Source organism: Schistocerca nitens, chromosome 9, assembly GCF_023898315.1.
Source record: "Schistocerca nitens isolate TAMUIC-IGC-003100 chromosome 9, iqSchNite1.1, whole genome shotgun sequence".
Lineage (NCBI taxonomy): Eukaryota > Metazoa > Arthropoda > Insecta > Orthoptera > Acrididae > Schistocerca > Schistocerca nitens.
The window spans coordinates 26,349,477-26,367,973 of NC_064622.1; positions in this window are offsets into that span (position 1 = coordinate 26,349,477).

Here is an 18,497-nt window from a genome sequence, read left to right on the forward strand (position 1 = left end):
CAGGAGTGTATTTGTCGAATGAATACCTGTTTATCACCTGCATTTCTTCTTGGTGTAGCAATGTTAATGGCCAGTAGTGTAGTAGCTTGATCATATCTCTAAATGTGGAAACTTTCATTTGGATAGGTGTGGCCGCATTATCCCGTATTCCTGCGCTGTGTAGTATTCGCTTCGCGCGCCGATTCGTAAATATTTAGGCTGGGCGTGTCAAGGGACAAATGACCGATAAATTCCGTGCGTGTTTGCCGTCAGGGTCACGGCGTACGTTGCCTTGTTTTTTCTTCTCACGGCTCAGTCCACGTGGTTCATTATCTGATTTGCCTTTGGAGTTTCTTTCATCATCCGCGCGTCTATATATGTCGTTACATGCGGTGGTTACGAATAATTGTTCTCTCTCCATCTTGTCGCGCTGTCTGTTTCTCGGATAAAATTACCTTCGTCTTAAATCTAACAAAATTACTCATGTAGAATGTCGGAAGTCGGCTCACCGGCTACGTCCTTCCTTTATATTCAAATAAAATCTCAATATAAATTGGCATCCAAGTCCATCAGTCGCGTAGGACTTCATCTTCTTAATAACTAACTTAAAACTAATCCGATAATTTCGCCTGTAAATCTGGTCGGCGACTTTCTTAAGTAATTTTCTTTTCTTCTTTCTTGTTGTCCGTGCGGCAGTGTCTTGACTCGTGGATTCATTCTTCTTCTTGTCTTGCAGTGGTCTTTTTGCAGATGTGATCGGCGAAATCTTCCTCAATGGTCATTATTATTTCCTCGGCTCGACGCATACTTCTTAATGTCCTGATGGTGGTATAGACCCTTTATTCTTCCAGACACGGGATCGGCTATCAGATAACAACCAATGTGTGGTTTGCGCAGAATTATGTACGGACCCTGGTAAAATAATCTCCACTTTTTATTTAGACGGTACAGTAATGAAGGTTTCTAATGCTTCCTCACTAATACTTTTTCATTAAGTTTGTAGTCTGCCACTTTCCCAATCTTTTTGTCATGTGCTCTCTTTCTGATATTCGTATGAACAGTAAGTGAATTCATGGCCTGTCTGAGTTTTTCATCGAGTTCTTCTTCATCACTCTGAATTTTAGGTATCGGATCGATCCACTCGTCGCGTACCCTTTGATTCGACATTAGTTCTGCTGGCGCGTAACCGGTTGACATGTGGGGTAGGTTGTTGACTATCTGCTGGAACCGGGTTACAAATTCCACCCATTCTGTTTGGCGTGTCAGAATATATGTGCGGATGAATCGGTTGAATACCTTTAGTATGCGCTCTGTCAAGTTTGACTGTGGTCTGAATTTCGAAATCAAAATTTGCTTGATGTTGTTCCTTGCGAGAAAACCTCTCCATTGTTTGCCGATAAATTTTGAGGCATTGTCCGAAAGTATGGCCTCGTGTTTGCCCAAACTTGGGAAGTAATCCTGCTCTATTCTTCTTATAATCAGCGGTGCGTTTGACGACTTCGTTGCGTACAGACGCATACGTTTCGTAAACAGATTGAGAAGTGTCACAAGGTATTTCACATCTCCTCTTCCTGTCGGGATCTGTCCAGCGAGGTCTATAGTTACTATCTGCCCTGGTTTCTGGGTTAATATGGGGTTTAATGGCAAAGCATTTGACAGATTAAGTGACTTGGCTTTCTGGCATGCTAGACAACTTCGTAGGAGTTTGTGTATCTTTCCATGCAAATTAGGAACGTAGCAATACATCGATATTTTCTTCTAGCATTTTTCGGGACCGAAGTGTCCCCAAGACAGGTGGGTATACCACAACAAATGTTCCAGATAGGCATGGGGTATGCACAAGCACCATCTTCATGTTTCTGTCGTCCGATGAAGTCACACCGATTCATGTAATTTGTAAAATTTCGCTAACCGGTGTTGAGCATTTAAACGTAAAGTATTCCCCTTACTTTATTCCATTTTCTATGAGCGTCTTGCAAGGACTTCATTTGTCTGCATAACTGTAGGGAGTAACGTCGGTAAATCGGGCCTTTCATTAACAATATCTATCGGTTGCGTAATTGTTCCTCAGTATTTAACACGCCTTGCCGGGACTCCGGGCGATTAGAAATTACACGCGAGCGGAGCTGGCATGTAGCCGCGTTTGTTTCAGACAGTTCATCTGCGGAATTATCCACTCGCTTGTCTTCTACCTTGTTTGCAACCAAAGATTTCGCGATAGAACCACTGGTAATATTCTTAGATACACGTCTGTACTGCTCACACGGTGTGTCTATCTCTGAGTTACTAAAACAGTCAATTCTCGCTGGCGGCAATGAAAATTGAATAGCACAACACGAAAGAGGAAATATGGAGTCCACTAAATGTAAACAGTTGAAGACAACACTGCAGTTCGTCACCAACGCTGTATCTCCACCGTCTTGGATTTGAATGACAAGAATGACAACAAGAGAATATACATAGACAATTACTGTAAAACAATAAAAATTTTGCACTTTAACAAAATTGACTTTAAAAATTGCAAAGAAACGTTTTTGAGGTAACTAATCTGAAAAATTTTACGAAATGATTCGGGGTTTGGCGGGAAAGCTGGCTTTTAAATGAGCACAGCACCTGAATGTCAGAAAATGCACTACAGAAGCGAGGTTTTCGCAAACACAAAGGATTCTACTCATTTTGCGTTGTCTTGAAACAGCAACTCGCAACTGCAATTACGGCCTCCAGTCGTATTTTACCGTTCTGTTGACAGTCACCAGAATATTTTCCACGTCCGTATTTTCCAGAAAACTCCGTATCCGTTCCCACATGAAATTAAAAACAAGAGGATTAGCTATGATTTTGATTCGCGTCCCTGTCTGGGCGCTACATCTGATTTAAGGTATTATTATTATTAAGCATCAGATTGAGATGGGGAAACAACATATACTTGCGTGGCTCCCTTTCTTGTTTAGAAAGTGCCGCGGAACAGCGAGACTTTGTGCGAGCGATGTGCGGTTTGAGAAGTGAAGTTGGCTAAGAAATTTTCGGACGTCTCTCGCACTGAAAATGTACCTAAGAGCCAGTTTAAAACTGAGTTTGAATAATATTGCAGGGGGGGGGGGGGTATAAGTTGTATGTTAACGTCGGCTTCGACTGTTCTGTCCACGCAATGACACGTCGGACACGGTCGGCTCTGTGGAAAAAACTTGGCACATAGAAAGTAAGTGACTAACGTTGTTCAACTACCAAAGCAAACACAAATTTAGAGTAACTATAACTACGAGCTTGGATTTAAAACACATATAACATGTTAAGACTTATGTCAATAACAATGACAGAGACTGAGTGGTTTGAAACGTTTAGAAATCACGTAGAAATGTTCAATCATTAACCCCTCTGCGTTTTTCACACATACTAGTCTCACATGCAACAAAATAACAGTATATCTCTGTAGATTTAAACAAATTACAAATCTTATAATGAGGCCTATGTAATGGTGCGTCCGTATTTTACAGGAGATAAAAAGAGAGTTATATTCGACAGTGGACGATGGGTTACGCGCTTGTTATTACTATTGTATTTTTTATTCAAATGTCTTCAGAGTCTGACTTTAATATCGATGTTTTTACGCGCGCGGTGAATTAGTCAATAGTGTCTTTGGCGCGTCAGTGGTGCTGGATTCATTTCTACTTGTAAATCGTCAAAATACATCATTACAATGTGTAGTTAAATATTATACACTGGCAAATAAATGGCTCTTGGCCTCTTTCATTACACAAATCAGTGTTTTATGTGACGAGATGTGGCGGTGTAAAAGTACAGCATCTCGATATGTAAAGCCGTGTATTTACCCATTGAATATCATAGACAAGACTGCTTTTCTATTTCGAGTAAACATGTTTTGCTTTCTTAAATTTTCGATTCATTGTATTTCGGTCAAGTTCGTGAGAATTGAGGCAATATTTGCATAGTAAGAAGAACAGAATTGCGCTGATAATCATCAGCATATCTCATCCTCTGATGACGCGCGGGAAAATTGTCACCATATCGTTTCTAGACAGTGTGGTTACTCGGATGGTAATCTGCTGGCTCTAAACATCTGCTGAGTTTCATTAATCAAAACTACAATGGGTTAACGACACTCATCCTCAGCAATTACTAAAGAAGTAAACCATGCACTGTGTCTGCTGGTTGCATGTGTGAGAAAATATTCCGATGTAGAACGTTGAGCTGGTGGTGTCAACAGCAGAAAGTACAAACATGGGAAGAAAGCAACAACACACACACACACACACACACACACACACACACACAGGCAGAGGGAGATTATATATATATATATATATATATATATATATATATATATATATATATATATATATATAGAGAGAGAGAGAGAGAGAGAGAGAGAGAGAGAGAGAGAGACAGACAGACAGACAGACAGACAGAGTAAGAGAGAACCAAAATAGTAATTGTGGTGGAAGATGAGCTTCTAGGAAGAATTTAGTGTTCGCTGATGGTGACTTTCCCAAATGTGGAGTAGTGGTGTTGGTTTTTATTTCTGTGTGTTGCGAGAGCAAGTAAATTTAATTTTTTTGCCAATTTCTGTTTCTACAGTGAATTTTATTTTCGAATGGATTATGTTCATGTGATTGCAGAGCTGTTGGAAGCGACTGGGTGCTTCATTAAGAACGCATATACTGTTATCTATATGGCGATACCAATATACTACCCTGTACTAACTGGATCTTACTGTGGTCCACTATGTTCTCAGTGTGATTAAGGTAGATGTCAGCTAGCTGTCCACTGATTGGCAGCCCCATGGGAAGAGAATCTTTTTGTAAGAAGAACTGGTTCTCAGATGAGGAACAATTTGCTCTGTGATTAATTTTGGAATGTTTGTTACTTTTTATGTGGGTTTTGGAATGCCTTTCTGTTGCTGTATTTGCTGTTTGATGATGTTGATGCTCTCTGAGATGGGGACATTGGTGTACTTGAAAGCATGTATTTTATTTACCTCCTGTTTTATTACCACTATTGTCCTTGCCTGCTTTCACGATAAGAGCCGTTTTGTTTCATAGTTTGCTCATTACCAGAGAACCTGTCAGTGCTTATCAATTCCGAAGTATGTATATTAATTGGATAAATTGCCTAACCTCCTTCGCCCCATCTCTCTCTGCCCACCTCATCCTCAACCTTCCAGTTCTCTCTATGACGCTCCTCACCCTCTCTCCGTCCAGCTCCTTCTTACCCTTACCCCTATCTCAACCCTTCTCTGTCCATCCCTCCTTCTCCCTCTATATATCCATTTGATGCCACTCCCCTTTTATGACCATCTACGCCTATCACTGTCTCTGATCTATAGCCTTGTTTATTTTTATTGTAAATTAAGATTCCATAGCAGTATTCTAATTATAAACTGATAAGACATTAAACCAGTATTCCTGTTTATTATGAAGACTCACTGCGACTGTTACGCAATACGGAGAGGTTTATTATCGAAATTACGAGAGAGCACATTCCGGGAAGAGATGGGCAACATATTACTACCGCCCACATATATCTCGCGTAATGATCACAACGAAAAGATCCGAGAAATTAGAGCAAATACGGAGACTTACAAGCAGTCGTTCTTCCCACGCACAATTCGTGAATGGAACAGGGAAGGGGGGATCAGATAGTGGTACAATAAGTACCCTCCGCCACACACCGTAAGGTGGCTCGCGGAGTATAGATGTAGATGTAGATGTAGACGAAAAAAACAAAACAGCACGTTGTTCTCTCTCTCACTCACACACACGCACACACACACATATACAGACACACACACACACACACACACACACACACACACACACACACACACACACACTATACACGAGCACCAAACTTGGTAGCATTTATATCAAGGATACAGGGAAGAGAAATAATGCGGAATCAATTCAATTGAAACACTTTTAATGTGCTGCTATGATACTTCACACCAATGCATACCTGTACCACTACTACTACAAAAGGGGCATCATTGTCCACAAGAGTCTGAAAGCGCAGGATTGCATCCTGCATAGCAGAACGAAGCATGTCAATAGGTATTGTTACGTACCAACCCTGTATTCGGCAGCTGGCCGCAAAATTTCATAATTGCGAGACCTCGTTCACTTTGTGTTCCTTGCGGGAGTGTCAACAAGAGCGGCACGGAACGGCAGCGTTTCATCACGTCAACATGTCAGGCGCAAAGCAGGACATCAGCGCTTTGTGTGAACTGGGTAGCTAGCATCAGCAGTAGCTTACAAGGGACCCTCCGCATCGCACCCCCCTCAGATTTAGTTATAAGTTGGCACAGTGGATAGGCCTTGAAAAACTGAACACAGATCACTCGAGAAAACGGGAAGAAGTTGTGTGCAACTATGAAAAAAATAAGCAAAATATACAAACTGAGTAGTCCATTTGCAAGATAAGCAACATCAAGGAATATATGTGCTCACGAGCGCTGTGGTCTCGTGGTTAGGGTGAGAAACTGCGGAACGAAAGGTCCTTGGTTCAAGTCTTCCGTCGAGTGAAAATTTTAATTTTTTGTTTTCAGACAATTATTATCCGTCCGTCTGTCCGTCCGATGCAATCACTTTTTTGGGAGTGATAATCACATCCTCAAGAAAACCTAAATCGTGCAAGGTAGAAGAATCTTTTTACCAATTCGCCAAGTGTACAAGTCAGGTGGGTCGACAACATATTCCTGTCATGTGACGCACATGCCGTCACCAGTGTCGTATAGAATATATCAGACGTGTTTTGCTGTGGAGGAATCGGTTGACCTATGACCTTGCGATCAAATGTTATCGGTTCGCATTGGAGAGGCACGTCCTTTCGCCTACTAATCGCACGGTTTTGCGTTGCGGTCACAAAACACAGACACTAAACTTATTACAGTGAACAGAGACGTCAATGAACGAACGGACAGATCATAACTTTGCGAAACTAAAGAAAATAAACATATCGCACGAGGGAAGACTTGAACCAAGTACCTCTCGTTCCGCAGCTGCTCACACTAACCACGGGACCACGGCGGTCCTGAGCTGACACTTTCCATGATGTTGCCTATCTTGCACCTGGACCACTCAGTTTGTATATTTTACTTATTTTTTTCATAGTTCCACACAACTTCTTCCTGTTTTCTCGATTGATCTGTGTTCAGTTTTTCAACGCCTATCCACTGTGCCAACTTATAACTAAATGCGAGGGGGGGGGGCGATGGGGAGGTTCCCTTGTTAGTAGAGCAATATGACTGAGAAGTATCACGTTGCCTTGTTATATGAAGTAAGAAGCCACGTCGCTAACGCAGGATGGCGTACTGAATATTGTTCCCAGTCTGTTGGTATAACAAGTGTGTTAAGCAAACAAGGCTCGATATGAACCGCTGATACAGTTGTGTTAGGAAAGCCTGTGCGATGAGCAAGATGTATGAAACAGGCGAAATACCCACAGACATCAAGAAGAATATAATAATTCCAATCCCAAAGAAAGCAGGTGTTGACAGGTGTGAAAATTACCAAACTATCAGTTTAATAAGGCACAGCTGCAAAATACTAACGCGAATTCTTTAACTGATAGAAGCCGACCTCGGGGAAGATCAGTTTGGATTCCGTAGAAATGTTGGAACACGTGAGGCAATACTGATCTTACGACTTATCTTAGAAGAAAGATTAAGGAAAGGCAAACCTACGTTTCTAGCATTTGTAGACTTAGACGAAGTTTTTGACAATGTTGATTGGAATACACTCTTTCAAATTCTGAAGGTGGCAGGGGTAAAATACAGGGAGCGAAAAGCTATTTACAATTTGTACAGAAACCAGATGGCAGTTATAAGAGTCGAGGGGTATGAAAGGGAAGCAGTGGTTGGGAAGGGAGTGAGACAGGGTTGTAGCCTATCCCCGATGGTATTCAATCTGTATATTGCGCAAGCAATGAAGGATACAAAACAAAAGTTCGGAGTAGGTACTAAAATCCATGGAGAAGAAATAAAAACTTTGAGGTTCGCCGATGACATTGTAATTCTGTGACAGACAGCAAAGGAGTTGGAAGAGCAGTTGAACGGAATGGACAGTGTGTTGAAAGGAAGGTAAAAGATGAACATCAACAAAAGCAAGACGAGGATAATGGATTGTAGTCGAATTAAGTAGGGTGATGCTCAGGGAATTTGGTTAGGAAATGAGACACTTACAGTAGTAAAGGAGTTTTGCTATTTGGGGAGCAAAATAACTGATGATGGTCGAAGTAAAGAGGATATAAAATGTAGACTGGCAATGGCAAGGAAATCGTTTCTGAAGAAGAGAAATTTGTTAACATCGAGTATAGATTTAAGTGTCAGGAAGTCGTTTCTGAAAGTACACTCCTGGAAATGGAAAAAAGAACACATTGACACCGGTGTGTCAGACCCACCATACTTGCTCCGGACACTGCGAGAGGGCTGTACAAGCAATGATCACACGCACGGCACAGCGGACACACCAGGAACCGCGGTGTTGGCCGTCGAATGGCGCTAGCTGCGCAGCATTTGTGCACCGCCGCCGTCAGTGTCAGCCAGTTTGCCGTGGCATACGGAGCTCCATCGCAGTCTTTAACACTGGTAGCATGCCGCGACAGCGTGGACGTGAACCGTATGTGCAGTTGACGGACTTTGAGCGAGGGCGTATAGTGGGCATGCGGGAGGCCGGGAGGACGTACCGCCGAATTGCTCAACACGTGGGGCGTGAGGTCTCCACAGTACATCGATGTTGTCGCCAGTGGTCGGCGGAAGGTGCACGTGCCCGTCGACCTGGGACCGGACCGCAGCGACGCACGGATGCACGCCAAGACCGTAGGATCCTACGCAGTGCCGTAGGGGACCGCGCCGCCACTTCCCAGCAAATTAGGGACACTGTTGCTCCTGGGGTATCGGCGAGGACCATTTGCAACCGTCTCCATGAAGCTGGGCTACGGTCCCGCACACCGTAAGGCCGTCTTCCGCTCACGCCCCAACATCGTGTAGCCCGCCTCCAGTGGTGTCGCGACAGGCGTGAATGGAGGGACGAATGGAGACGTGTCGTCTTCAGCGATGAGAGTCGCTTCTGCCTTGGTGCCAATGATGGTCGTATGCGTGTTTGGCGCCGTGTAGGTGAGCGCCACAATCAGGACTGCATACGACCGAGGCACACAGGGCCAACACCCGGCATCATGGTGTGGGGAGCGATCTCCTACACTAGCCGTACACCACTGGTGATCGTCGAGGGGACACTGAATAGTGCACGGTACATCCAAACCGTCATCGAACCCATCGTTCTACCATTCCTAGACCGGCAAGGGAACTTGCTGTTCCAACAGGACAATGCACGTCCGCATGTATCCCGTGCCACCCAACGTGCTCTAGAAGGTGTAAGTCAACTACCCTGGCCAGCAAGATCTCCGGATCTGTCCCCCATTGAGCATGTTTGGGACTGGATGAAGCGTCGTCTCACGCGGTCTGCACGTCCAGCCGGAACGCTGGTCCAACTGAGGCGCCAGGTGGAAATGGCATGGCAAGCCGTTCCACAGGACTACATCCAGCATCTCTACGATCGTCTCCATGGGAGAATAGCAGCCTGCATTGCTGCGAAAGGTGGATATACACTGTACTAGTGCCGACATTGTGCATGCTCTGTTGCCTGTGTCTATGTGCCTGTGGTTCTGTCAGTGTGATCATGTGATGTATCTGACCCCAGGAATGTGTCAATAAAGTTTCCCCTTCCTGGGACAATGAATTCACGGTGTTCTTATTTCAATTTCCAGGAGTGTATTTGTATGGAGTGTAGCCATGTATGGAAGTGAAACGTGGACAATAAATAGCTTAGACAAGAAGAGAATAGAAGCTTTTGAAATGTGGCGCTACAGAACAACACTGAAGATTAGATGGGTAGATCACATAACTAATGAGGAGGTATTGAATAGAATTGGGGAGAAGAGGAGCTTGTGGCACAACTTGACTAGAAGAAGGGATCGGTTGGTAGGACATGTTCTGAGACATTGAGGGATCACCAATTTAGTATTAGAGGGTAGCTTGGAGGGTAAAAATCGTAGAGGGAGACCAGGAGATGAATACACTAAGCAGATTCAGAAGAATGTAGGCTGCAGTAGGTACTGGGAGATGAAGAAGCTCGCACAGGATAGAGTAGCATGGAGAGCTGCATCAAACCAGTCGCAGGACTGAAGACAACAACAACAACAACAACAACAACAACAACATGCGGGCTTTACAAGTGATGTTGGGTCAACACCAGCTTTTGAGTTCAGAAGGATGTTAGTCAGAAGGACCGATTGTGTACGGGGACGCGCGTACTCGATTCCCTCACACGGTATTAACCCTGGATATAAGTCTGTTGTAGATTTCCTGCCGGCCGCGGTGGTCTCGTGGTTCTAGGCGCGCAGTCCGGAACCGTGCGACTGCTACGGTCGCAGGTTCGAATCCTGCCTTGGGCATGGATGTTTGTGATGTCCTTAGGTTAGTTAGGTTTACGTAGTTCTAGGTTCTAGGGGACTAATGACCACAGCAGTTGAGTCCCATAGTGCTCAGAGCCATTTGAACCATTTGTAGATTTCCTGCTCGTATTTAACCCCGCCAACAGCCGCCGGAGAGATGTCTTCCTCTCCGTAAGCACCAGTCACGACTTCACCGCTGGTGACGTCTTCCAGTGCAAATGGGAAGACCTGGGGGTCTTCCGTGTCGACTTGGGAAAGGACACCAGCGTTCCTGACACTTCAGCGGTTCAACGGGGCCTACCTGCATGGCAGGTCCTGTTCGGCGCATTTCTCGAACACACGACAACCGTCATAGCGGTTCAGAGAGCAGGGATGTGCCACCGGTACGTGAGAGAGTCGAAGACCTCCAAGGCGAGCGTGTGTAATCCACATACGCACGCGCCACCTTCTTCGAGTGCGGAGGTTGGAGATGGAGCATCCACTTCCTCAGTTGCTGCCGGACAATCAGCGGCAGAGGACCGCTGTAGCATCGCTAAAGGAGAGATGTATTTGCAGAAATAAATGGTTAAAGGTCACTCTTCTCTTACTGCGCCCACCGGCGTAAACAAGTTACAACCACCTGCTCTGCCCTGACGAACCGGCAAGTAGCGAACTGGGAGAGTGCCTCCTGACTCACCATCCATCTGCCACGCCTCCCAATAGTCCCCACGAGCAGTACGCTGCCTACTTCTTTTGATATGCTGCGCTTCAGATCAGCACACGTGTAAATGTTCCTCTGGTAAACCCTATCCTTCAGGTAGCCCCACAACTAGAAGTCACAGGGAGTGAGATCAGGTGATCGTACCAGCTAAGCGTCTGGAAACGATCGGCTGGATAATTCGATCGTTTCCAAATGTGTTTCGGAGAAGCAGGTGAACTTCACGAGCGATGTGCGGTTGGACCCCGTCTTGCCTGAAAACTGTTGAGGTCAATGCGTCTCTCTCCCGTAGGTCGGGTATGACATGCTGGTGAAGCATATCGCAGTAACGGTGACCAGTCACACTGCACGTCTTTGGTCCTTGAGCGCCAGCCTTCCAAAAAAGAATGGCCATGATGATAGCTGTGAAGCCAAACCATACGGTGACACGGTCATCATACAGAGAAACTTCAGGTGCAGTGATGAGTTGAAGATCTCCACACTCGCCAGTTCACCTCACGCGTCGAGGAAAATGAGCTTCGTCTGTCCATAGGATGGTATAGGGCCAGCTCTCGTCAACTTCAATCCTATCGAGAGAGTGGACAGTGAAGTTAACAAGTCGTTGTGCGTCCTGTGGTGCAAGCTGGTTTACGATATGGATCTTGCTCGGATACCATTTGAGAATGGTTCGAAACACCTTCCATACAGTGAACCACGGGATGTTCAACGGTCGTGACACAGCACACGCACTGTCTGACGATCGGGAATTGCGGGCAACGTTGTCTGCCGTGGTAAAAGCGATTTCGTCAACCACCTGTGGCGCAACCAGTCGTCGGCCTCTTCCCAAAGCGACGCCCAGTTCCCCAGCTGATTCGAACTTCTTCATCATGCTCCGCGCATCAGGCGCAGGAAGAGGACCCTTTCATTATCCTTTCAGCCAGCGATATTCTCGAAGTGCAGCTGCAGCATTACTGTTGTTTTGATAATAGAGTTTTACCAGTAATGGTTCAAATGGCTCTGAGCACTATGGGACTTAACTTCTGAGGTCATCAGTCCCCTAGAACTTAGAACTACTTAAACCTAACTAACCTAAGGACATCACACACACCCATGCCCGAGGTAGGATTCGAACCTGCCACCGTAGCGGTCGTGCAGTTCCATACTGTACCGCCTAGAACCGCTCGGCCACGCCGCCCGGCTTACCAGTAATGCCTTGCTCCTTTTGTCTAAGCTCATGTTGACACGACAACAAGTGCACTGCGACTGGTCATGTGTGTGAGACTATATGAAGCACGATGACTGATCTCGGCATCTAGTGGCCGTAGTTGGAACTGGACGGTCGCGCTGTGACGCATGGAAATCATTCATTCCATATTCTGGACATTAATGTTACCAAGTTTGGTACTCATGTACTCGTACAGTACAGTTAATAGTGTCCATGTTTCAACTTGTTAAATAGGGAAAGTTCAGTTATAATCACCCAGTACATATATATATATATATATATATATATATATATATATATATATATATATATATATATAGAGAGAGAGAGAGAGAGAGAGAGAGAGAGAGAGAGAGAGAGAGAGAGTGTGTGTTACGTGCTGTTTTGTTTTCATATATATTTCTTCCTCGCTGTGAGTTTTCATGGTAAACAAAACAGAAATACTGGTTTAATGTCGTATTAGCTTAGAATACTGCTATCTAATCTTAATTTTCAATAATTTTGAATAACAATAAATGAGGCTCAAGATCAAAGGGGGAGGAGTGTCATAGACAGAGAGAAGTGGGAAGACGAGGAGACTGACAAAGGAAATGGGGAGAAGGCTATTAGGCCATTTATCCAATTAATATACGTACTTTGGAACTGTTGAGCACTGACGGGTTCTCTGGTAATGAGTAAACTATGAAACAAAGGCTCTCATCTTGAAAGCGGTCTAGGACAATAGTAGTAATAAAACAGTATGTAAATAAAATACATTGCTTTCATGTACAACAATGTCCCCATCTCGGAGACCAACATCAGCAAATACAGCAACAGCAGGGCATTCCCAAATTCCACATAAAAAATAACAAATATACTAAAATTAATCACAGAGCAAGGTTTATACTGAGAAAGAATATGCATGCGAGACCCGATTTTTCTGAGGGTTTGAATGGCGTACCATCGTAGTTAAAACCGACTATGAGAAAGAAAACAAAACAGCACAATTTCACAGCGGAGCATAGCAGAGCAGTTTCATTTTCTTTCTCGCAGTCGGTTTTTACAGAAAATCTGTTCACAGTTGTTTAACCCTTTAGTGACCAAATTATTTCCAGAAGTTGTAGACTTTTTATGAGCACTTTATTGGGCTAAGAAACCATTCATAAAATCATAGTTTAATCTTGAAAGTGAGAGTTTAGCCTACGAGTATAAAAAAATTAGTGGGAACTATTGTTCCCACCGAACTCTGGAGTAACTTCACTTGCTAATTTAAAAAAATGTATATCCTGTATTTTTAGTACAAAAAGCATGTTAAACATTACATTTATAGTTATATTAGTTCATATTGTCCTTTGAGTTCACTAAGGTGATCTACTATGGAACTTAGAGAAGCATGGTGCTACACACAAAGGTACACGACTGTTGCTACACATTATTTTTGTTATCTTTTCTTTGTTCTTGGTGCTACATTGTCGGCATCTTCTATTTGTTGTACCTTTTGTAGGTAAATGAGTTCCAACTTTCTCCAGATGAACTTCATCTTGTACTCCAGACACACTTCTTTTTGGTGTTTGAAAATGAACGGGCCTTCCTCTTCGCCTATCTTCTACATCTTTTGGTAAAGCGTACAAAATTGTGAAAACCTCATCTGGCGTCAGTCCACACATTCTAAACAATAAGAAACAAACAATAACTCCGATGCCGATTCCATAGCCATATGCATTGCACTCCACACAGGTTCAGTGGGAAAAATAGTTCCCACTAACTTACCTTGTATTATTTACATAATTTTCAGTCAAATCAAGCAAATATACATGAATACTATATCCCTCGTAAATATAAAAGTAGATAAATACAACACAAGTCGTTTCACACGCAAAAGGAAAGCACACTGTACAAAAAACGCTGTAGCGGTCGAAACAGTGGCTCGTTTTCACGCAGAAACTGCGCTTCTGCATTGATTGACTAACAAGGTAGAAATACAACCGCTTTCGCACACCCGTTGACAATCTAGTTTTACTTAGCATACTCTGATACAGATGACAGCACAATTTAGAAGTGGGAAAACGGGTTACCACTGAACTTACAGCGAAAACAAATAAGTGGGAACTATAGTTCCCACTGGTCACTAACGGGTTAAAAAAATATGTTGCCTATGTTAACTGGAATGTTTATTGGAGCAACGAATAAAACTTTGAGCAAGCTCGTCAAGCACTTTGCGAGATTTTGGAACATCTATTCGCCTTTATATTTATACGAGGTTTGGACTTTTAATAGTGGCAACTATTTATTTACAGTTCATACAAAATAGATATGTGTTTCAAAGTTGTACTGACCTTCAAAGTAGTCACCAGAATTGTGTGTAACCCGTCGCCAGCGATGTGGAAGTCGTACGATATTCTTAGCAGTGCCAGTTGTGTTGACAGTTCGAGCGGCGCGGTCTATTGCCCGACGAATTTGTACCAGTTCTGAAGCTTCTGTTTAGAAATCGAGCTGAACTCACGAGGGCTTAAGTCAAGGAAGTACAGTAGGTGGTATAGCACTTAGCAGTACCATCACCCAAACAAATCAGTAACAGCTTGCACTGTACGTGCTTGAGCATTGTCCTGCAAAATGATGCTCAGGTCCTGCAGAATGTGTCATCACTTCTGTCTCTAAGCTGGTCGTAGGTTGTGTTCCAAAAATGAACAGCATAGAGACAGAAGTGATGACACTTTCTGCAGGACCTGAGCATCATTTTGCAGGACAATGCTCAAGCACGTACAGTGCAAGCTGTTACTGATTTGTTTGACTGATGGGGCTGCTAAGTGCTATACCACCTACTGCACTCCCTTGAATTAAGCCCTCGTGAGTTCAACTCAATTTCTAAACTGAAGGAAGCACTCCACGGCATTCGCTTCAGAACTGCTACAAATTCGTCGGGCAATAGACCGCGCCGCTCGAACTGTCAACACAACTGGCACTGCTAAGAGTATCCTACGACTTCCACATCGCAGGCAACGGGTTACACACAATTCTGGTGACTACTTTGAAGGTCAGTAAAACTCTGAAACACATATCTATTTTGTACGAGCCGTAAATAAGCAGATTCCACTATTAAAGTTCCAACCCTCGTATATATTACAAGCAAATAACCTATGTCCATTAGACTGCTTATTAGAGTATCGAGTAAAAGTTTGAAGTAAATCGGTCACGTACTTCTCGAAATTTATACAAACAATTTTTCCCATTCATATCCTACATATGTATTCATATATTATAAGATGGCGCTCCAGTACGCATACGAAAACACGTACATTAGTCTGCAACGTTGTACCAAAATTTCAAATCAGTCAGTGAAGATTTAAGGTTCTGAAGAAACGAACATCTACATTTTTGTTCATATAGATGTAGCCGGATATTTTTTCTTCCTCCATTTTTGTTCCTGTCAGAATGTTATTTTTCTTTTCCTTCATTATGCATCCAATTATTTCTGCAACTGATTAAGAGAAGAAAAATGGTTTTGGCACAAGGCAGATCCCCTCCAGAAACAAATTCTTTGTGTTCCTTTTCGCTAGTTAAGTTTCTTGGACGAGACGTGTTTAGTGAAGTATTTTCTCAAGGTATTCTGCTGTTTCAGGGAAGCTTATAAATTTGCCATTAATTGTCAATTTATCTTCAGACGCAAAGGGTTTGTACCGTAAAATGTGCGATGCTCAATGCACGACTTGTCGTGTAGGCGGACATCTCATTAGTACGTCCTTAACGTAAAACCAACGCAAGCAGGGATGCGGGGAAGGTTAAGCGATAGAAGAGGGAACTCTCAAGCAGAGCACTTCAGCTACCATAGGGAATTTTTTTGCGTCGTTAAAGCAAGATTAATACAATTTGCATTTTCCGAGTATCGTACCACTGCACGGAAGGCTACCATTTGTATGAACTGACTGATTGCAGTTGTGACTCACTGACATTATGGGTCCTGCGTGTTATGAAGTACGCAATTTTACATTTCTAAACGTTTAAAATAAGTAGCCAATCATTGCATCACTTTTGAATGTTATCAAGGTCTGAATATTTGTACTGCTTTTCTCGGGCAGTCTGCGAATAGTCAATATTGTGTTAAAACACAAAACGAAAAGCAAGGCTGGCAACATACTTTCCAGTAGCAGGTCTTACGTGACTTCGACGTCTGTCTAAGACTCTTTGTCCAAGATTAAGCGCTACTTCCTCAGTACCAAGAAATCCTCATTACAGTCAGATATTTCGTGTGGTACCTCATTGTACATTCGTTAATAAGCATTAGTGTGACATTAAGTCAAATGCTTTTCGAAAATCAAGGAATATAGCCGGATAGGGGTTTCAAAGTTCCAGTGTTCAGTTTCAGCGATTTTTACTATTTCTCATCGTCACTGATAGCAACATCTACAGGGTCACGTCTCACACTTCTAGAGGTTGTAGAAGTTACTTAGCAGATCACGTACTACTTAGGAAACAATTCGGTTCAATGTTACAAGGAAAACAAGAAATATTCAATCCCATGCTAAGTCTGTCTCAAGCAATTCGCCTATTATGATAGGCTACTCACATTCGTGAACGGTACGATGACACGATGTCATGCCCTCTGTTTCCATCTGCCTTGTTTTCATGTTTCCTGATGATGTGTCATTTGACTTTACGGTGACTAGTACTGCAGTAACAGTATGCCTAAATACACGTTCGCAGAGTACCCCGATATGTTGTTCATTTACGGCACAACTCACCGCAATGACAGGAGAGCTTAAAGTTTGTACCACGAGTACTTTCCAAATTGTGTGACTGCATCTCATCACACGTTTGCCAGAGTAGAACGATGGTTGCGGGAAAGTGGAAAATTGAAAAGCGATAGAACAAACTGAGGCGCTCCAAGAAGGCGGCGCATTGTCGTATTGGAAAAAGAAGTGCTTCATCAACTGGAAAAGAACTCATCGACGAGTGCTTCGCGTTTCTCATTCGTCTTTATGGCGTATTCTGCATGAACAGTTACTCCACCTCTCTCACCGTCAGAAAGTTCACGCCATGCTCCAGGCGGATTTTGTGCCACATGCAAATTTCTGTACTAGGTTTCTACATCGTTGTGTGCATTTTCCTCAGTTTCCAAGCAGAATTTTGTTCATCAGCGAAGCGCATTTCAACAGGGAAGGGGTTCTGAAAGCTCGAAATAGTCCATTTGAGATCAATAAAATCCAAAAGCTACCTGTGCACGAAGATTTCAGCGCACTTTCAGCATCATTTCTGGGCAGGTATCTGCGTTGGTGGCGTGGTTGGGCCGTACATTCTTCCTCCCCACCTAATGAGTACTAGGTACTTAATATTCCTACAACAAGTGGTGGTGGAGTTTTTGGAAGATGTGCCGTTGGACATTCGGCACGATTTGTGGTTCCAGCATGATGACGTTGGCAGTACATTTTGCAGTTCGCGTTCGAAACCATCTGAACGTAGCCTGCGGGAACAGGTGGATCGGTCGACCTGGACCACATGCTTCGCCACCAAGATTCCCAGAATTAATTCCTTTGGATTTGTCGGGCCACGTGAAGAATCATGTTTAAGAAACCGCTGTCCAGTCGGAGGAAAATCTGGTTACACGGTACATGGCTGCGGCAGAAGTAATTAACCACACACCTCGCATGTTTGACAGAGTTTATGGGAACTTACGGCACAGATCCACTGTGGTCACCGAACTTGGTAGTCGTTATATCGAACAGCTTTAATAACATCACAGTAAATAGGAGTGAAACCTATACATCTTCTTAGCTTCTAATTTGCTGGCAATTAACATGACTCAGAGGATACGGTTGTAAAACTTGATGACCAAATCAGATTTTAAGCTTTTCTACAGTGTGTCTAAGTAGCCACTGCATAAACATAAGTGAAACGATTCACAACTATATCCACTGAGTCATGCTAACTGCCAGTAAATTAGCATATTACGAAAATGTTCTCGCACTTATTTCGACAAAATTGGTTTATATAAGCAAAGACACACGCTTTGACAATGGCTACCCTCTCCCAAGGTGGCTTCCGCCAGCTCCCCCTCACTGATGATGTCCTCCTCCCCCCCATCTACCCCTCCCACCAACTTTGATCCTCCCTCCCTCTTCCTGTATCTGTTCCTTTGGGCACCCTCCATCCCTTCTCCCCACTTCTCCCCCGGGC